Below are 22783 nucleotides of genomic sequence, written 5' to 3' on the forward strand. Positions count from 1 at the left end.
AAGGGAAAAAGGGAGGTTAGGAGAAATGTCTTTATGCAGTGGTTTGTTGCAACAAGGAGTGGTTGAGTCAGAGACCGTTGCATCTTTTAAGGGAAAATTAGTTAAATATATGAAGCAGAGGAAGATACAGGGCAAGAGGGAGAGAATGGAGCTATGGGATTAGTTTTGGATTGAGCAAGCAAAGAGCTGGAACAGACAGGATGGTCTCCTTATGTACTATAAACTTATATGTAACCTTGAGGTCAGCACTTTAATCTCGCTCCTAATTCCTGAAGCTCCTCAGGACCTCAGTTTTATTCCTTCCTATGTAATTGATTCCAACATGACTATTCCTATTCCCTATCCAAAATCTTTTGCACTTGCTCTGTTATATCCCTTACCCTGGCACTTTGGAGGAAACGCAACATTCAGGACTTTGAGCTGTGGCTGTCCCCTATTACTATTTCCCCATTTCTGCACTTCACTTCTTCCCTGTTCTACAACCTCTGTCTAGACAGAGTAGATAGAGAGAAACTGTTCCCATTGGCGGAAGGGTCAAGAACCAGAATGCATAGATTTAAGGTGATTGGCAAAAGAAACATAGGTGATATGAGGAAAAACTTTTTTACACAGCGAGTGGTTAGGATCTGGAATGCACTGCCTGAGGGAGTGGTGGAGGCAGATTCAATCATGGCCTTCAAAAGGGAACTGGACAAGTACTTGAAAAGGAAAAATGTGCTGGGGATAGGGTGGGGCACTGGGACAAGCTGGATTTCTCGTGCATCGAGCTGGCGTGGACTTGATGGGCCGAGTGGCCTCCTTCCGTGCTGTAACCTTCTATGATAAAGAGTTCAAGTTTTTAGGCAAGTACAGAGCCAGGGAAAGAGGGGGAGGGGAGGAAAGAACAAAAGGGAAGGTCTGTGATAGGGTGGAGGGCAAGAGTGATTAAATGACAAAAGGGATGATGGTGCAAGGCAAGGAGGGTGGTAATGGGACAAGTAAAGAAACAAAAGATTGGTTAGGAGTAGTTGTAAATGGCAGCAGCAGAACCATCACCAGCACTTGCTGTCTGGAAAAAATGGGAGCAGTGGTTATGATCTGAAGTTATTGGAATCAGTGTTGAGTCTGGAAGGTTGTAAAGTGCCTAATCGAAAGGTGAGGTGCTGCTCCTCGAGCTTACGTTGAGCTTCATTGGAACAGTGTAAGAGGCCGAGGACAGAGAGGTCAGAGTACGAGTGGGACAGGGAATTAAAATGGCAAAGAACTGGCAGGTCAAGGTCATTTTTGCCGTCAGAGCGGAGATGTTCAGCAAAACTTGTATTTATATCGCGCCTTTTAATGTCGAAAAAACGTCCTAAGGCACTTCACGTAGTGGGGGTAATTTTGACTTTGTGTGATAATGTAAAATGGGCGATTGCGAATCGACAGCCTGTTTTCCATCTCTCCCGATTTATTATTTCCTTTGACTTCAAAGAAATAAAAATCGGGAGTGACATAAATCGGGTTGCCAATTCACTGTCGCACATTTTATACTGTCGCACAAAGTCAAAACTGCCCCCAGTGAGTGTTGGCAAGCCTTTCAACTATGCATCCATCACAGCCAATTCTGATCTGTCCTGATGTGCCATCCATATTTGTACTCTCTGGATAGTGATCAGGAGAGAGAACACTGATTTGCTCTTTCCCTTCCTAGCCCATGGACATTGAAGCTGATTGTTATGCCACTGTTGTGGTATTAGTTGAGATCTGCTAACACAGCACAGGCCAGGAATCCAACATTGTATCTTCATGTTAGGCCATTTCTGAAGGGGGGAGAGAGGAGAGGAGAGGAGAGGTGAGGATAGGCAATTATATCCTCAACCATAAAGTCAATTGAGATGGTTTCCATGATTGCTTGATGAACCCATTGTTCAGAAATCACTTTGAAGGTTACATTCTTTAAATTCCTCCTCCTCCTGCAGCACACAAACGCACCTACCCACCCAACCCCGTTCCTCTTTCCAGGCCTCAATCAATGTTGTGACTGAGTGAGCTTCCAGGGGATACACAAAGACATTTGAGGATGACTACTGCTCCAGCTATATTTCCCGGTGGGATTTTTCTTCGCCTCCACTCTGCACCTCCACTAATAGTACAGAGAGGATAAAAGTCAAAGTGTGAGAAATTGTGGATATGAACCTAAGGTGGAAACATAGTGCCATCCATGTGTTTACCATCTTGAGAAAATTACTTAGTCATTAGATTTGCATCAATTCTGGTGAGTTCAGTTCTTGTCCAATTCTCCCATTATTCATGATTCATAATGTTAAAAGTGATGTCTTTGATAAAGTTAAGTACTGTATATTAAATCTGTAACTGTACAGTTGCTGCAACTAATATTGTTATTAAACAAAATTATATATGACCACTTAATTTACTGGTGAGGAAGTAGACAGAATTTTTAAAGTTTATTTTCTAAACTTTAGAAGATGACTGCAGTTCTTAACATTTGTAAACTCAAACTGCCATGATGGGATTTAAATTCACATTCTCTGGATTATTAGTCTCGTCTTCTGGATTGCTAGTCCAGCAACCTGTCCTGTCCTGTTTCTCACTGACTAAATACACGAACTGAATCCTAATACAGAGACTAATTTTGTTGCACGTGGAATAGGAAATGACCTTGTGTAAGTGAGTAAGGATTTAAAAAAAGGCGGGGTCTGCTGTGTTTGAGTGAGTAAGCTTTCAGTTATGCTTTTCACAGTGATGTTTGTTGAGGGAATGTACCAGGAAAGTCGGGTTGTTGTCATATTGCACTGCCAATTTGAGACTAGTAGCTGTCAGGATGCACAGTGCAGCTGGCAAGACTCTGTTATGCTGCCCAGCTTGAATTACAATCTCGCCACCACAAGACAGTTTTGCACATATTTGCTTACAATTTTTTTATGATTTAATGATGTGGGAATTCACAATGTAAAAGAGGCAGCATTAACTTCAAAGTTAATGTGAAGGATAGCCACTGTTGAGCACCTAAACAGCTGCCAAGCTTCATACAATCAGACATTTTATAAATCATTTAATAGATAGAGATATGATTTTACCAGTTGGTAAATACAATAAAATTATTGGATTAAACTATAATTGATTTTTTTTTCTTAACCTTTGACTGCTTTGAACAAGTTTTAAAAAAAAATTGGAATTGGGAAAGCAACAATGCTATTTTTTTATCTGATTTCTCAAAGGTGTGACTGACTGTGCCTGACAGCTTATAGTCATCCATTACCAGCGAGGGAGAGGTGAGGCAGACAGGTCGGAACAATGTTGTGCAACAGCAGGAATGTTTAAACATGAGTAGTGCTTTGATTTATTTTTCTTCCTGTATTTGTCAGACTAAATTTGAGAGAGTGGATGTGTAGATGCGAGTTTTCTTGAACAATTCTACGGTAGACTTCAAGAAGTTTGTAAGTACCTTTGACTTTAAAGTTCTTATGATTTCTGTCGTCGATTTTAAAGGCATGGCCACAAAAACTGGGGTAACAAGAATAGTAGGAAGAGACATAAAGGTGAAATGTAGACGAGAACTTTGTCATTTGTTTTGAATTTTAGAATGATACCCGGACTTCAAGGGTTAAGTTACGAGGAGAGATTACACAAATTGGGGTTGTATTCTCTCGAGTTTCGAAGGTTAAGGGGTGATCTGATCGAAGTTTATAAGATATTAAGGGGAACAGATAGGGTGGATAGAGAGAAACTATTTCTGCTGGTTGGGGATTTTAGGAGTAGGGGGCACAGTCTAAAAATTCGAGCCAGACCTTTCAGGAGCGAGATTAGAAAACATTTCTACACACAAAGGGTTGTAGAAGTTTGGAACTCTCTTCCGCAAACGGCAATTGATACTAGCTCAATTGCTAAATTTAAATCTGAGATAGATAGCTTTTTGGCAACCAAAGGTATTAAGGGATATGGGCCAAAGGCAGGTATATGGAGTTAGATCACAGATCAGCCATGATCTTATCAAATGGCGGAGCAGGCACGAGGGGCTGAATGGCCTACTCCTGTTCCTGTGTTGCTATGTTCCTGTGACAGTTTTCACATCAGTGGCTCTATGGCGCACTGTACTGTCCAAAAACATGAGTTGCAAACAAATCCAACATTATTAAATCTGGAATCATATAATCTAATGTTGTTTTTATTTCCAAGTTCTGGCTGACCTTGAACATGGTCTCTCCTCACCCCCCCACCTCCTCCCCCCACCCAAGCAATGGGAGAGGAAAAGGTTTCTCCATCTCACTTGGGACTAAGAAAAGAATGGAAAATTCTTAAAGAAATCCTTTACATCATACCAGCTAATGGTTGACTGAAGTGAGCATTTCTGTGCAGTTATCTGTCGGTTGGGCTGCTCTACAACTGAGACCTTAGCATATGAGATCTTAATGCCCTCTCACTGCAGCACATTTACCTCAGTTTAATTTTGTGGTGACCTGTACGTTATTCCTTTTTCTACCTTTTACGATCCACCCTAACAGACTCTGTGCCAATTCCTATTTCTTCCTCCTCACCGGCCTCCTTCCTTTAGCCCGGTTTCAGTCGTTCCGCGGGTTTCCCATGTTTCTGTTTACTCTTTTTATATGCCCTAGGGTTTGCCACCTTTTATGCTACTGTTTTCTGTACTATCTCCCTTTATCTCGGTGTCGACTCCATCATGAAAAGTATCTCCCAGTGGTTGGTCTTCAACCCCGGTAATTCATTTCTTAAGGCACTCAGTTAGTCGCTTCACTTCACGCAAGCATACCATGCCATTGCTCCCCTGGATAATTTGCATCCATGATGACTCATATCTTGCACGCACAGTAAACTTCTCAATTCAAGTGTGTGGCAAACAGTGTTTGATTTTCAATATTTTAGAATATACCTCCATAAACTACTCCTCCCCAGACCTAACTTATCCTGTTCCACTCTCTTAAATAAGGAAATAAACTTGGAATACACAACTAGCTATTTATTTTACAATCCAATCTTGACGGCCTGTTAGTGCCACGTAAAATGACATGCAGTCTATCACTGTGCTAAATCAGATAGATTCAGAACCGATCTAGCAGCTCAAAACTGGGTATCCATGAGGCGCTGTGGGCCATCAGCAGCAGCAGAAGAATTGTATTCCAGCACAATCTGTAACCTCATGGCCTGGCTTACTCCTCACTCTTCCATTACCAACAAGCCAGGGGATCAACCCTGGTTCAATGAGGAGTGCAGAAGAGCATGCCAGGAACAGCACCAGGCATACCTAAAAATGAGGTGCCAACCTGGTGAAGCAACAACTACATGCATGCTAAACATCAGAAACAACATGCTATACACAGAGCTAAGCGATTCCACAACCAACGGATCAGATCAAAGCTCTGCAGTCCTGCCACATCCAGTCGTGAATGGTGGTGGACAATTAAACAGCTAACGGGAGGAGGAGGCTCTGCAAACATCCCCATCCTCAATGATGGCGCAGTCCAGCACGTGAGTGCAAAAGACAAGGTTGAAGCGTTTGCAACCATCTTCAGCCAGAAGTGCCGAGTGGATGATCCATCTCAGCCTCCTCCCGATATCCCCACCATCACAGAAGCCAGTCTTCAGCCAATTCGATTCACTCCAGGTGATATCAAGAAACGGCTGAGTGCACTGGATACAGCAAAGGCTATGGGCCACGACAACAGCCTGGCTGTAGTGCTGAAGACTTGTGCTCCAGAACTAGCTGCGCCTCCAGTACAGCTACAACACTGGTATCTCCCCGACAATGTGGAAAATTGCCCAGGTATGTCCTGTCCACAAAAAGCAGGACAAATCCAATCCGGCCAATTACCGCCTCATCAGACTACTCTCAATCATCAGCAAAGTGATGGAAGGTGTCGTCGACAGTGCTATCAAGCGGCACTTCCTCACCAATAACTGGCTCACCGATGCTCAGTTTGGATTCCGCCAGGACTACTCGGTGCCAGACCTCATTACAGCCTTGGTCCAAACATGGACAAAAGAGCTGAATTCCAGAGGTGAGGTGAGAGTGACTGCCCTTGACATCAAGGCAGCATTTGATTGAGCGTGGCACCAAGGAGCCCTAGTAAAATTGAAGTCAATGGGAATCGGGGGGAAAACTCTCCAGTGGCTGGAGTCATACCTAGCACAAAGGAAGATGGTAGTGGTTGTTGGAGGCCAATCATCTCAGCCCCAGGGCATTGCTGCAGGAGTTCCTCAGGGCAGTGTCCTAGACCCAACCATCTTCAGCTGCTTCATCAATGACCTTCCCTCCATCATAAGGTCAGAAATGGGGATGTTCGCTGATGATTGCACAGTGTTCAGTTCCATTCACAACCCCTCAGATAATGAAGCAGTCCGAGCCCGCATGCAGCAAGATCTGGACAACACCCAGGCTTGGGCTCATAAGTTTCAAGTAACATTTGCGCCAGACAAGTGCCAGGCAATGATCATCTCCAACAAGAGAGAGTCTAACCACCTCCCCTTGACATTCAACGGCATTTCCATCGCCGAATCCCCCACCATCAACATCCTGGGGGTCACCATTGACCAGAAAGTTAACTGGACCAGCCATATAAATATTGTGGCTACAAGAGCAGGTCAGAGGCTGGGTATTCTGCAGCGAGTGACTCACCTCCTGACTCCCCAAAGTCTTTCCATCATCTCCAAGGCACAAGTCAGGAGTGTGATGGAATACTCTCCACTTGCCTGGATGAGTGCAGCTCCAACAACACTCAAGAAGCTCGACACCATCCAGGACAAAGCAGCCCGCTTGATTGGCACCCCATCCACCACCCTAAACATTCACCCCCTTCACCACCGGCGCACTGTGGCTGCAGTGTGTACCATCCACAGGATGCATTGCAGTAACTCGCCAAGGCTTCTTCGACAGCACCTCCCAAACCCACGACTGCCACCTAGAAGGACAAGAGCAGCAGGCACATGGGAACAACACCACCAGCACTTTCTCCTCCAAGTCACACACCATCCCGACTTGGAAGTATATTGCCGTTGCTTCATCGTCGCTGGGTTAAAGTCCTCGAACTCCCTTCCTAACAGCATTGTGGGAGAACCTTCACCACACGGACTGCAGCGGTTCAAGAAGGCGGCTCACCACCATCTTCTCAAGGGCAATTAGGGATGGGCAATAAATGCCGGCCTCGCCAGCGACGCCCACATCCCATGAACGAATATTAAAAAAAAAATCCAATCTTGACGGCCTGTTAGACTGCATGTCATTTTATGTTTATACGGTTTTCTTTTTCTTGCAATTTATGGTTTAATCCGAAATGAATAACACTTTATTCATTTTTTTTTAAACTGTATTTTGAATGATGGGAGTGTTTCTCCCCACCCCCAAGTCATTGTCAAGTTTTTGGCTTTGTCAAGATGCATGCAGCTATAGGAAATATATGACAAGGGTTTAGGGTTGGGAAGTGTTTACTTGCTGGGTACATCCAGCTGAAGCACAACTGCTTTGGTGGTTGGTCAAACAGCTGCCGCCTTATACTTGGGCTCTTGGGTCTCTCACTCACTAGATCCTTGTAGTACATTTGTATGGGTGAAGAATAAAAATGCTGATGTGTTTGCCAGCTGGGTGGAGAATTAGGTTCTTACACTGTCGTCCTTGAGACAAGCTTGATATAGATCACACCGATCAATCATAAAGGGGAGTTTGATTCTGACGACCAAGGCTCGAACTGAAATGACTCTGGGCAGTCTCATTCCAATTCTAAGCGCACTTGGGGCTATGACAGAAAACTGGTCATAATTGCCTCTGGTTTAGCAATCTTAAGTGGAAATGGCTGGTTTGGAAAATGGAAGTCACTCAGTGTCTGAGGGGTGGAACTGAGGCACATTGTTGAGAGATTCTGTGAAAAGTATATTATGCCAACTCTGTTCTCTACTGTATCTTAACTGGGCTTGTCTGCTGATCTTAGGTTCATAGCTGAAAACACTGAATAAACCTCACACTGAGCAGATCTCACCTTGATGAAATAAACATTGTTCCGCAGTTTTTCATCTGTCTGTATCTTGTTGCCAGATTTATTATTTTTGTAATGTTGTGCAATAACACAAGCATTTCTTCTTAAAAAATAGTTTCCTTGCTCATTTGAAATGCAAACCGCATTTAAAGGAGCAGTTTGGACAATTCAAGAGCAGGAACAACATGTTAACTGCTACAACTAGTTCAGAGAAATTTTCAATGCGATTTTCCTGTTTTTTTTAGTATCAAAGAAAATAAAAATGTCGGACGATTGCAGTGACAATCACATCAACATGCCCTTCTCTCTGCATAAAAAAAATTAAATGCTCACCCATGGTGACATTGTCCCATTAAGACAAGGAAGAAAACATATAAAAGCAGAAACCACATGCTTGATGTTTTGCTAACACCCAACAAAATGACTAAATAGGAAACACATTTTTCTTTTCGCTTTTCACAGGGTGTGTCTTTTCTCTTGAGCTCAGTTTGAGCAGTTAACCCAGTTACTCTTTTTTTTAATTAGAAAACATTTGAAGAGATGTTTTTGCTTGAGCCCACTGTACTTGGTCAGCTAACTAATGTACAGGTAGTTAACTTTGAGCACAGGTACATATTTTCTTGTTTCCTTTGTTCGTTATTTCTTTCATCTCCCAGATTTGGCTATTCGGGTTACAGCTTTAAATTTTCCAATCACTAAATTCTCACCGCCTTAACATTAGGAATGCAAAAAAATGCAATCTCTTTTTTGACGTTCTCTCAAGTCAGACTCTTGTTCTGGATTTCGCTACAAAACTCGCATTTTTGTCTTCTCAGTCTACACAATGAAAAGGTGGAAGAGTAACTTTGGGCCAAAAATTGTTTTGGATGGATGCATTATTAAAGTTTATGGCATTCTGGTGTCCGTTTGTTTGTCAGTACTTTATAAAAAAAAATTTTTTTGCTGCATCTTCTGTGAATCCTAACCTTTTACCGAGTTGTAACTCCTGGCCTTTTTCTATGATAATATGTTTCCCTATTTTTAATTACTTTATTTTGATAACAGCAGTTATGCATTGGCCCCTTAAGCATTGAACATTTAAATGTCCTTTTGATTTTTGATGTTGCTCCTGAATATGTAGATAAATGCATAAAGAACTAAAAAAATACTGTAGCAACAGAAACTTCAGTTTAACGTGACATTGACAAGATGATATTGAGCAAAATACTTTGAAATAATGTACCTAGTTCATAGATTCAGAGGGTTGTTACCATTTCATTCTCGTCACTTTTAAAGTGATGGAGATAAGAAAGCGCTTGTGATTTTGTTTGTGAATGTATTTAAACTCCTTTCTGACTGAACAACATATTGGCACCGAAAGGGTACATTTATAGTCGAAACATAAAAACAAAGAACATCTATTTCCAATCCTGGAAATATAAAACAAAATTGAAATGCCGGAAACACGCAACAGGTCAGTAATTAAATGTTGAGATAAAAAGGCAGGTTAACCTTTCGGGTGTGAGACCCTTGCTCAGAATTGAAAACTGAGAATGACAAGCATTTCAATAGAATCAGAAAAAAAAATGAGGGAGAGCAAATGGATACTATAATCATAAAGCAAACGTTAATGGGTTAAATGACCTGCAGTCTGCTTAAAAGAAATACTGGAGATTGTTAAATGATATTAAAGATCATCTTGGACAGGCAATCGACATTTAAGAAATGACAGAATGTGCAAAATAACTAAGACAGTGAGAGGCTCACTAAGGAAAAGCAAGAAAATGGAGGAAAATAAGAAAAATAAAGAGAAAATGTCTGCAAATACAGGTCTGGAATTAAAAATATAATGCTAGAAAATAGAGGATATTGTAAGAATGCTGGATTTTGATATCCTGAAAAATATATGCTAAGGAACCAGCCAAATTCTTAACACCCTCACTTTGCTCCTTGCTAAGGAACTGTCTGGGGTCTTACCCACCCAGTTTCAGGTCCAGGAGTGAATGATGGCTGAGTCGACTCGCTCAACTGTCCTTACATTAACCAGTTTGAATTGAAATTAATTCAAACTGGTATCCTTGGATATGAGGGGCTCGATTTTGGAATCCAACTGCGGGTGCGTTGGGGCTCCAAAAATCGGGGAAATCCTGAGCAGATTCGGAACCCGGCTCCAACCTGCAGACTTCCGGGTACCCCACTGGATGCGTGCGTGCCTCCCGAATGCGGAAGTCTCACTGGCAATTAAAGCCAGCGGGATGACAGTTAAGACAGTTAGTTAGATCATTGAAGTACCTGAAATACTTAATTTTGTGCACATTGAGGCAGGTCTGATTTTCAGACATCCTCAGCATGTTTCCCGTGCTGTGGGAAACACTCCATGTTCTACCAGGCGTGTTTCAGCCAGCAGCCAGTTGGACATTCAAATGCTTGTTCGACAGATGGGGGATGAAAGGTGAGTTATTGCAGCAGGGCACTCAGTTCTTTCAGACAAACGTTTGGCTGGGAGATCTTTGTGTTTTCACTGAAAATTCTGAGTTTCCACTTAGAATTCTTCTGTTCACACATATTTACCAACTTTTCGGACCCCCTCAAACTGACATCAACAGGATGGGGGGCGCCACGGCTGCATCCACCACTAGAACCGAGGACGAGCAACATCACCTGCCTCACCAGGCACAGCATGCACTTCTGCCACTTGCAGCTCCACAACACAGTGCTGCGCCACAGGCACCTGCACAAGAGCACCAAGGCTCAGCTTCCTGGACCTCTCTGAGGAGCAGTGAGTGAGTCCCCAGGTGGTCGCAGTTAAAGTCACCACTGCCCTCAACTTCTTCGCCTCCGGATCGTTCCAGGGTGCCACCGCGGACATTGCCGGGGTCTCTCAGTCGTCTGCACACAAGTGCATAAGGCAGGTCGCTGACTGCTTGTTTCGCAGAGCCTTGCAGTACGTCACCTTCCTCACGGCTGACCTCAGCCAGCTGGAGAGGGCAGTGGGATTCCACTCTGTGGCTGGCTTCCCACGCCAGGGTGCAATCATTCGCACCCATATAACAATACGAGCATCTCCACACAAGCCAGGACTGTTCATCAACAGAAAGGGGTATCGCTCCATCAACGCTCAGCTCATTTGTGAACACCGCAAAAGATTCCTTCACCTGTGCACCAGATTCCCTGGCAGCTGCCACGATTCTTTCATTCTGAGGGAATCCAACATCCCGTCCCTCTTCCACGCACCGAACTTTCCTAAGGGCTGGCGCCTCGGGGACAAGGGATATCCCCTGCACACGTGGCTCATGACACCTCTGAGGAACCCCATCACTGAGCAACAGCGTCGATATAACGACAGCCACATCGCCACCAGGTCTACAATTGAGCATGCTTTCGGGCTGCTCAAGATGCGACTTCGGTGCCTTGATCGTTCTGGGGGAGGGCTTCAATACGCACCAGAGTGTGTCGTGTCCTGCACAACATGGCACAATAGAGAGGGATGCTGCTTGAGGAGGCCCCATCTACATCTGCCATCCACATTGAGGAGGAGGATGAAGAGGAGGAGGAAGAGGAACCCTTGGGCAGAGCACTGGCTCACCTGGCTGCTTGCGAGGCCAGGGAGTCACTGATATATGAACAGTTCTCCGAACATCAGAAAGTGTGAAGAATCCAGTCCTCAGACCACCTGGAAAGAGCAGCGCCGGCACCAGCCCCCCACCCCTCCCTGCACAAAACAGTCTTGCAACTACACATACACCCACTGTAAAGTGACCCACTGGGTGGCATCAAGTGTCATCGTTCATGGTGAACCTCATGAAAGGGCCCTATCACAAAAGCCAGTCAAGGATGGGCAAGACGTGGCCGTCGTGGTGATAATCAGAACATTTAATGTGAGTTTAAAAAAACAAATGTAAATGAAAAACATGACCATCTGTCAAACACCCTTGTGCATACCCTTCGTGCTCACAAAATCTTCGCCTTTCTCTTCTTACTATTTCGACGTGGTGCATCCCGTGTGGCTGCAGCAGAGGTAGTGGCAGATTGCTCATGTTCATGCCCTGACTGCTTAGATGCTTTCGGCCTACGACCTCAGGATTTTGGAGCCCGTAAGGACTCCTCCAAAGACTGCTCCACCTCCACCTGTGCAGGGGCAGACTCGGCCACCTGGAGAGGAGGCAGCATTGCGGGTACTGGTTGAGAGGGGGGCAACGGGTGAGACGTGGGAGTGCTTTGAGTGGCGTCCCCACTTCCATGTTCCCTTTTGCCATCATCCCTCCCCTGGGCCAGGCCCGCATCGCTCCTACCACCCTGCTGGACAACAGTGTGATGGACATGTGTGACGCGTTGGAAGGCCACTTCTGAAGTATCTGTCAGCCTGTTTAAGGCAGCAGAATGTTGTTCACCCTGAGTCCACACGGCCGTTGTCAGGGCCTGCATGGACTTATTTGTGAACCGTGCTTGAAGCTCAATGGAGGCTAGCCTTCTCTCCATCGCAGACATTCCCGCACTTACCTCTGATACTATCTCAGACATTTCAGCAGCTACATGCGACACTCTCTCAGACGGTTGCTCACGTCCCTGCAACACTATCTGAGATTCCCTCACGTACCAGTGCCACCATTCCACTCATGCAGGAGTTGGACTCCTCCGCCCTCTACGCTATTGTGGAGAGCGGCATGGCACCTGTTCCTGTACCTCGCATGTGTGCTGCTGTCCCTCGATCATTCATTCTTCTTTTAAATAATGGCACCCGGGTTTCAGCATCTGTGTCCAGCTGAGCAGAGCCTGGAGAGGAGTGCTCCCACCGACACGGACTCTCCACACTGCCCATGCCACCAATATCTGCACGTGCTCACTTGTGTGTGGTGACTTACCAGGTGCCAACCCTACTAACTCACTACGAGGACCCACCAAGGTGTGAGTATCTGCACTGGTGGATGGCTCACTAAAATGTAATGGTGCACCCTCAGAGGCTGGCAGGTCCTCTAAGGAATCGCTCTCTGCTGTCACTGTGGTCGCTGAAGGGCCTGTCAGAGAACAGAAGGCAATATTAAGCATCATCACAGATGTGTCATGTTGCGATGAGCATACTGAGGTGTTGAACATGGCAATCATCGTTCATATCAATTCATGTGTGTGATGAATGTTGAAGTTGTGTCACCAGACGTTTGTGGGCTGCCAGTCTCGGCGTCCCCGATGGACAGGCACTCGAGGGTGCGACTGATCTTGAGTGCCTCCTGCTCCGCATTTGCGAGACCGATACTTGTTGTGGCCTCCCCCCACCCCCCCCCCCCCCCCCTGCCTGCCTCCAGTACTCTCCCTCCGTCACACATTTTGAACTCTCTTCTAGAAGGGGAGAAAGAACAGACATGATCGAGTGAGTGATAGTGAAGTGGCCAAACGATGAATGCATTGCTTTGGATGAGGTTGACCATGCAAGAGATGCATCAGAAGATGAGTATGAGACAGAGATATCACGTTAGATGAGGATTGGGATAAGTGGTAGTGATGGGATCACAAATTGGGAGGTAAGGAAGTGCAGGTAAGTTGAGGATGAGCCTTAGTGGATGTGAGGACTGATGTGATGGACTGGTCTTGGCAGTGCATAATGATGTGGGGGGAAGGGGGTGATGTGCAACACGGAATGCAGGAGAATCAGTAAGTGTACTCACTTTTGCTGACCTCATTAGGTCATTGAACCGTTTCCTGCACTGGATCCAGGTGCGGGAGATGCTGCTGCTGGTGACCTCATCCGACACCTCGAGCCAGGCCTTCTTGATGTCAGAGGATGGACACTTCCTCCCATCCGTGGGGTAAAACACTTCCCTCCTCCTTCTCACCCCGTCCAGTAGCTTCTGCAGTGAGGCATCACTGAACCTTGGAGCAGCCTTGCCCCTGTGCTGCTCCATTGTGATTTCTGGGTCTTTGCTCCAGCAAAAGCCTTTGGAGCAGTGACCCTTTAAATAGAGCTCCTCCAGCTGACAGCCTGCGATGTGGATGCGCAGTCCGCCCACTGCGCAGCTTTCCGATAGCAAACCCGGAAGCCATGTTAAGTAGCACCAATTCACTTGCGATCGCGTGGGAAACAGACATATTTATTGGTCAGGTTACCCACGCGACCATTGCCCCCCCAGCCATCCTGCCTCCATTCTAAAATCGGGGTCAAAGTGTTCAGGAAAGGTAGAGAAGGAAAGCAAGGAGGAGGGTTGGCAGTATTGATTAAGGAGACTATTATAGTGCTGGAGAATCTATTTGGTTAGAGTTAAGAAACAATGGAGGTGCCATTACACTATTGGGTATATTCTATAGGCAACCAACTAGTGGGAAGGATATAGAGGAACAAATTTGCAGGGAAATTACAGAGAGATGCAGGAACCATAGCATAGTGATAATGGGGGACTTCAACAACCCTAATATAGACTGGGATAGTAAAAGTGCAAACACCAAAGAAGGGGAAGAATTTCTGAAGTGTGATCAGGCGAACTTTCTTGATCAATATGTTTCCAGCCCAACGAGGAAGGAGGCATTGCTGCATCTAGTTCTGGGGAATTAGGTGGGTCAAGTGGAGCAAGTGTCAGTGGGGGAACATTTAGGGAACAGTGATCATAGTATCATAAGGTTTAGATTAGTTATGGAAAAGGATAGACCAACCTAGAGTAAAAATATTTAATTGGAGGAGGGCCAATTTCGGTGTGTTGAGAACAGATCTGGCCTGAGTAAATTGGAATTAAAGATTGGCAGGCAAAACTGTAATTGAACAATGGGCAGCCTTTAAAGAAGAGGGGTACAGTCCAGGTACATTCCCACGAGGGGAAAAGGCAGGGCAACCAAAGCCAAACCTCCCTGGATGATGAAAGAGATAGAGAGCAAGATGAAGCAGAAAAAGAGGGCGTATGACAGATGTCAGGTTGTTAATACAAGTGAGAACCAGGCTGAGTATAGAAAGTTCAGAGGGGAAGTAAAAAAGGAAATAAGAGGGGCAAAGAGGCAGTATATAGACTGGCAGCTCCCATAAAAGGGGATCCAAAAGTCTTCAATGGGTATATAAATAATAAACGGGTAGTAAGAGGAGGGGCGGGGCCAATTAGGAACCAAAAAGGGGAACTGCGCATCAAGGCAGAGGACATGGCAGAGGTACAAAATGAGTACTTTGCATCTGTCTTTACCAAGGAAGGAGATGCTACCAAAGCCACAGTAAAAGAGGAGGTAATTGAGATAATAGGATAAAAATTGATAGAGGAGGTACTAGAAAGGCTGGCTGTACTTAAAGTAGATAAGTCACCCCGTCCGTATGGGATGCATCCTAGGTTTCTGAGGGTGGAAATTGCTGAAGTACTGGCCACAATCTTCTAATCCTCCTTCGACACAGCGGTGGTGCTGGAGAAATGGAGAATTGCAAATGTTACACCCTGGTTCAAAAAAGGATGTAAAGTTAAACCCAGCAACTACAGGCCAGTCAGTTTAATCTCGGTGGTGGGACACTTTTAGAAACAATAATCCGGGACAAAATGAACAGTCACTTGGACAAGTGTGGATTAATAAGGGAAAGCCAGCACGGATTTGTTAAAGGCAAATCGTATTTGACAAACTTGATTGGTTATTTGATGAGGTAACAGAGAGGGTCGATGAGGGCAATGCGGTTGATGTGGTGTATATGAACTTCCAAAGGTATTTGATAAAGTGCCACATAATAGGCTTATCAATAAAATTGAAGCCCACGGAATAAAAGGGGCAGTGGCAACATGGATACGAAATTGACTGAGTAATAGGAAACAGAGGGTAGTGATGAACGGCTGTTTTTCAGACTGGTGGAAGGTATACAATGGTATTCCCCAGGGGTCGGTACTGGGACCGCTGCTTTTCTTGATATATATTAATGACTTGGATTTGGGTGCATGGGGCACAATTTCAAAATTTGCAGATGACACAAAATTTGGAAGTGTAGCGAACATTGAGGAGGATAGCGATAAACTTCAAGAGGACATAGACAGGCTGGTGGAATGAGCGGACACGTGGCAGATGAAATTTAAAGCTGGGAAGTGAGAACTGATACATTTTGGTAGGAAGAACGAGGAGAGGCAATATAAACTAAATGGTACAACTCTTAAGGCGGTGCAGGATCACAGAGACCTGGGGGTATATGTACACAGGTCGTTGAAAGTAGCAGGACAGGTTCAGAAAGCGGTTAAGAAAACGTACATGATCCTGGGCTTTATAAATAGAGGCATGGAGTCCAAAAGCGAGGATGTTATGTTGAACCTTTATAAAACACTGGTTCGACCACAATTGGAGTATTGTGTTCAATTCTGGGCACCGCTCTTTAGGAAGAATGTGAAGGCTTTAGAGAGGGTGCGGAAAAGATTTATTAGAATGGTTCGAGCGATGAGGGACCTCAGTTCCGTGGAAAGACTGGAGAAGCTGGGATTGTTTTCTTTTAGAGCAGAGAAGGTTGAGAGGAGATTTGATAGAGTTGTTCAAAATAATGAAGGGTCTTAGACAAAGTAAATAAAGGGAAACTGTTCCCATTGGCGGAAGGGTCGCGAACCAGAGGATGCAGGTTTAAGGTGATTGGTGAAGGAACCAAAGGCGACATGAGGAATAACTTTTTTACACAGCGAGTGGTTAGGATCTGGAATGCACTGCCTGAAAGGGTGGTGGAAGCAGGGTTAATTGTGGCTTTCAAAAAGGAATTAGATAGGTACCTGAAGGAGAAAAATTTGCAGGGCTGCATGGAAAGAGCGGGGTAGTGGGACTATCTGGATTGCTCTTCCAGAGAGCCGGCGCAGGCTCGACAGGACGAAAGGCCTCCTTCTGTGCCGTAACCATTCTATGATTTTACCAACCCTTAATTAAAATAGCCACAAGCTACTGAGTGAATGAGTTAACGCTTTCTTGCCAAATCATCGAAGACTGAGTCAGACCACAAGTCGTGGACTAACAACTATTTATTGACTATAAAATCACAACTTAAAGTTAAACATTGGGTACACAAGTACTTATTAGAGATGAACAGATGTCGTCAAAATCATCTAGCAATTTGAACAGCAAATCATTGATGGACAGAGTAACGTCGCAAATGAGTGACCGAGATTATACAGGCAATTCAGTATATCACTGTAAATCAGCATTAACGGATGCTGAGTATTAAAAGTAGCGATCAGAGTCTGTGGTTGTTACAACGGTGAAGTTAATTCAGTGTTAACTTGTCAGCTATACAGAGATTTAACAGCATTAAAAAGCCAATCTATCAAATAGCTTAGGGTCTCTGAGTGTGATTAGCAATGCTTCTGGAGCTTATACGACCTTGACATTATGAGCAGTGTGGCTGAATCAATTTCCATCCTTCCCTGGGACACAGACGTTAGATTCTGGAGCGTTGTGTCAATCAGCTGCATTCAGTGGGCTCCACTTGGGTGCTCGGTTCTGGCTTCCTACTTTTGCACGAATGAAGATATCAGCCAACTATTATCCTATTATAGAAAGGATGTGGAGACATTGGAGAGGGTGCAAAAAAGGTTCATAAGGATGAAACCAGAACTGAGAGGATATCCTAATCAGGAAAGGCTGAACAGGCTGGGGCTCTTTTCGCTAGAAAAGAGAAGGCTGAGGGCTGTCCTGATAGAGGTCTTTAAGATAATAGGATTTGATAGGGTAGACGTGGAGAAAATGTTTCCCCTTGTAGGGACTCCAAAACTAGAGGTCATAAATATAAATAGTCGCTCATAAATCCAATAGGAAATTCAGGAGAAACTTCTTTACCCAAAGAGTGGTAAGAATGTGGAACGCGCTACCACAAGGAGTAGTTGAGGCAAATAGCATGGATGCATTTAAGGGGAAGCCAGATAAGCACATGAGGAAGAAAGGAATAGAAGAGTATGCTGATAGGGTTAGTTGAAGAGGGGTGGGAGGAGGCTCATGTGGAGCGTAAATGTCGGTATAGACGAGTTGGGTCAAATGGCCTGTTTCTATTTTGTAGACTCCAGGTAACCCTATGTGAATTAGCTTCACTTTTCAGCCATTTCCCAGCATTTAGTTCCACTAGAGACTTCCATTTTGTGTGTGTGGCTTTTAAGCTGCACTCCATTTTAGCTACATTTTAGGCAGTTTGTTGGGCATTTCCCGTACGAATCTCAAATGCGCCCTTCATGCTACTTATAGGTCATTGTTCCTACAATATAGCTGAGGGCTGAAGTTAGTAAAGTCAGTATTAAGATCAGAGGGTTGCTGACTGCCCAGGGGAAAGATCAGATACTGTTCCTGAAGCTTGTGTTGAGCTTAATGGGAAAGTGCAAATTGGGAATGGGAGGGATTGTTAAAGCAATGAGTTGCAGGGAGCTCAGGGGAATGAAGTGTTGAATCAAGCAGTCACCAAATCTGTGTTTGTTCTTCCTGATGTAGAGGAGGCTGTACGGCGGAGGAGGTACGCATGAATTACTGTATTACGTGGATGGAGTTTTTGGGACCCTGGATAATGGTGTGGAAGGAGATGAATGGACAGGTGTTGCATAGGAAGTTGCAGGGAGGACAGCAGAAAGTTGGGGTGGTGGAAAAGTGGACAAGGGTAGCCATCAAATACACTTAACAGCTGGAATGATTTGTGGCTTGCTTGAAAAGTTTGGTTAAAATTTTTTCCAAAGTGAACACCAGTTATTTTGTCATAAAATTAAACCTACTTTATCTCCTAATGAGTGTTGTTTGTACTGTCTTAGTGGTGAAAATTGTTCCTGTATGTTCTTTTGGTTCATTTCACACATTGATTCTCTGTGCTCTTAGTTCTGTGGCTCTCGCAGAGTAAGTAAGTGAAGCCCAGCGTAGTTTGATTTTGATTTTTTAATGAGGTATAATTATTTGGAGTTAGATCAAGGGAATAAAGCACCTTTTAATTGCGCTCTTGTGGAAAATGTGACCACTGTTTTGCTCTGTGCTATTTCGCTTACCCTTTTATAAAAGAAAGGAAGTGAGAAAAATTGTGGGGTTTTTGCAATATTTACCCCTCACTCTCAAATATTACATTTTTAGACTAGATATTTATAGGCTCTTGAAACAACAGGATACAGCCGAGGGTACGGTTGGAAACTCTGGTAGGAGATTTTCCTGGAGGTTTGACCACGTGACGTCTGTAAATGTTACTGCATTTACTTTTATAAAGGTCGGGTCCCCTGTAGTTGAGTATCTTGGCTCGTGGTTTCGCACCAGCTGCTGTTGACCGAGAAGTTCTGAGAATCAGGAGGCCACTCGTTGCACGCGAAGAGGGGAAACCAAGGGCAGGGAAGAGGGGAAACCGAAGGTGGGGAAGGTATTCGCAGGGAGGAACTTTGATTGCACGAGTAGCTCTATGTAACACACTAATATAGCACCGATAGCCAATAATATTATTGGTAACACTCAGATTTCCCTCATAACCAACAGTAATACTCACTGTTAGTCTGTATGGAGCTGGCCGTAATAGGTGTAATGCTCAATATCCTATTTGTAACTAGTAGTAATCCTATAACCTGCTGACATTCACCCTGTAACTACAGCCAGAATCCCCCCCCTGCACTGGACAAGTGCGGTTAGGCGCCCCCCAGTCAATGTTACTTTTAATGGGCACCATCTCTCCACCTATCTCCTTGGATTCAGGTTCCGTGTGAAGTGACAACTCTGAACTTGGAGCCTCAGTCAGAGCTCATCTGTACTGTATTTTACAGGTCAAAACCGGTTCGCACAGACTGACCTGAACCAAACCGAGAGATCGCACTAAGGGCAGCGGGCTCTCCATGCTTTCTTACGGAGCACATCGTCCCAAACTCAGCTCAGCATCAACATTTCTGAACCACTCCCTGGGCTCGGACTCAATAAAGGAGAGTTTTCATGCAATTATAGAAATTACAGCACAGGAGGAGGCCATTCAGCCTATGCTGGTGCTGGTGCTCTCTCCTGTAACCCCCTTCCCCCAGATCCTATTTATTTTTCCATTTCCAATTTTGTTCCAGTTCCTGCATCAATAGCCACTTGTGGTGAAGCACCCGTCGCCCTAAGTTCAAAAACCCTTTTCTCTTTGCCCTTGCTTCTTCCAGTGAGAATCCTCAGTCTCCATCCCCTTGATCCCCATTCACCCACCAGTTACAATAATCTTTCACTCACCATATTGCTGCAGCCGCCACTCCCGGCTCTGCAGAAAATGTTGGGTCCCACACCCACCCAATTCTCCAGTCTCCCCCGCCCCCCCCCCCTTTCTCCATTCTTGACCCCAATTCCCCCGCCTTCCCCTCTCCTCCGGTCCCTCCCCCCCCCCAACCCGGAGCCCGCTTCCCCTCCCTCCCAGTCCCTGTTCACCCTTTTCCAACCCAGCCCCGCACCTCTCCAAAATCCGTCTCTCTCCCCTCACCCCCAGACCCCTGGCTGTTTCTCCACCAACTGGTCCCGTTTCCTGACACCCCTAAGTGGGGTTGATGTCACCGAGCTCGAGATCTCTCTGGGACGACAGCCAGTGACTTCACAGAACTGGGCGGGGGTGTGGGTGGTGCGGTGTGGAGGTTACTGCTGTAGCAAAATAATTTAAGGGCTAAGTTCTCCCGGGTTGCTAGCAGCAGTGCTCGTGAGATTCATACACCATCTGGGAGACTCCCGGACAATCTGGGAAGGTTGGCAACCCTAAGCTGAGGAGAAAAGAAACAAGTTTACAGCTGGGGAAATGGGGCAATAAGGAAATAATAAAAACAGCCGGGACAGATGTTGTGACTTTGACCCTGGTGGTTACTGGGAGGACAGTTAAGTTATACATGGTATCATTGACAGAATCACAGGTTTCCCATGGCCTAATTCACTCCATATCCTTTAATTTTTCTGTAATAAATGATGGTTAGCAGCACATTTGAATGTTTGTGTGCAAGGAAGGGTCAGCGTTCAAGAGGACTCTGCTTTCTGGACGAAACATCTAAAGGAGGGGAAGTGGTAGCAAAGCTTCACTCTGGTGCACTAAAACACATTGCACCACAGAGTGGAGAGAAGTGGATTTTGCCTGTAATTGTGCACTTGGTGAAATCCCAAATTTTCCCATCTTGATAGTGGGATAGCAGTAGCAAAAGCTGTATGAAAATTGGAGAGAAATTGGTCCTTTCAACAAAACTCAGAGCAGGCCACATTGAACAGCGTCATGTGTGTGATATGGTGAAGATCAGTACTTTTTAGACAAAATTAACAATTATATGTCTTTATTTATATATTTAATGAAATCTCTTGTCCACAATCTCCTTCAGTACTAAAAGGATTAGCTGCAACAAAAAGAATGGGGGATTTATTTCATCTTCTGTTATAAAACCGTAACCAAAACAGTCAAATGCTGTATAAATGGAAATAGCACTTCGAATCACCTTAGCCTGAGTACTTAATTAAAATTTCCAAAATAAATTTGTTCTGTCATCATCCGAGTAGAACTGTGACGTAATTTATAGCCTTTCATGTCAGACATTTATGGCACTCCGAGGGTGAACATTCCAATACAGGTTGCTTGTTTGATTGGTGTTTCAATTTGTTTTATACCAAAGGATTATTTATTTGGCAATCAAATGTGTGCAAATGTGAATATTTGGAGCATTCATTAAGAATAATGGTTGGCTTTCAAATGAGAAGAGCTGAATATTGTGTCTGTACGTGAGCCTGGCAGCAGCAGCCCTTTAACAGGAAGTAAAACTACCGCAGTCAGTCAGCAAGGTCGGGTTCAGTTATTTCTGTGCTTTGTTAATCGAGTTACATCTTATGGAGATGTGTTTCCTTGCATAAAATATACAGTATTTCATTTAAGTAAGGAAACTGATTGTTTCCCTGTGACAGTAATCTATTTGAGCGTTTCTAACAAAGAAAAGTTGTTCAGAATAATTGTTCCAAGAATAACAACCCTTGCAGAATCTACTGAAGGAAGGTGTCTGTTCCAGTAATTGTCTGCCCAAAGCAGATAATGACTCATACCTCACATTTTATTGGCAAGACCACTTGAACCTTATTTTAAAAAGCTCTGTAGGTATATTGTCTTGTGGAATTTTCTATTTGAACAGTTTGCACTGTTGGAGAAGTTTTTGTCCTGTAATGGATTCAGTGCCTCAGTGAGAAAAATAAATGTGGGTTGAGGAGTTTTCATTGTGCCATTTCAGGGAAGGGTGTGGTGTCAGTTCACCCACCCTATTACCGCTGCTGCTCCAATACAAACCTGATGAATTTAGTTAAAACTGAATCAAAGTAGACAGTTCCGTTCTGTACAGTTATTTATGGGACTTGAAGAAAAAAGTCTTTATGTATTTTAATTAACATCAGAAAGTTTCTGTTATTCATTTTGTTCAATGTTTGTATTGGTGCAGGATATTGTAGTTTTTGTAGCCTTGGGTTTAAAAAAAAGCCCACGGTATTGTTTTTGTAGCTTATCAGCAGACAAGTTTATAATGGCGAATGACCAAAATATCCTGGAGAACCTGACTAATGTTCCTTAAAGGATTTATGTAACTTTATGCTCTTACATTTGTTAGCCAGTAATATTAAATGCAGCTGTGTTCCAATGAACGATATAGTTGTGTTTTGTAACATTTGCTACAAACACAATCTTTCCAATTTCTCTGTTGCGACCTGTTCAAACAAATCTTATTTTCCCACATGTTTTAACTTAACGCTATTAAAACAATGAGAAATGGATGACGCAGTGAAGAACAGTTGGATACCTAGCTTGTTCCACAAGTGTTATTTAAGAGTTCATAAGTCATGATTACATTGTAAAAATCTGTCTCAAATGTGGAATGAACTGGATATTTCATGTTTCCTCATTGTGCCCTCTTTGCTATACTGATTTCAATGAAAGTTGAAGGTCTACCTTTTATTTTTAT

At 44.3% G+C, this 22783-nt stretch overlaps 1 protein-coding gene across 3 annotated transcripts in view; it reads left to right on the plus strand.

The window, feature by feature from the left end:
* The window catches only part of LOC137341115 (transmembrane channel-like protein 6), a 102466-nt gene that overhangs the window by 17000 nt on the left and 62683 nt on the right, over window positions 1-22783 (plus strand). Inside the window, exon 2 of one of the 3 annotated variants that reach the window (XM_068004047.1) lies at window positions 3348-3419. The exons of the other annotated variants lie outside the window; for them this stretch is intronic. The gene's annotated coding sequence lies outside the window, so the exon portion shown is untranslated. The remainder of the gene's footprint in view (window positions 1-3347; window positions 3420-22783) is intronic. 3 annotated transcript variants of the gene reach the window in all.

The sequence above is a fragment of the Heptranchias perlo genome, chromosome 23, assembly GCF_035084215.1.
Source record: "Heptranchias perlo isolate sHepPer1 chromosome 23, sHepPer1.hap1, whole genome shotgun sequence".
NCBI lineage: Eukaryota > Metazoa > Chordata > Chondrichthyes > Hexanchiformes > Hexanchidae > Heptranchias > Heptranchias perlo.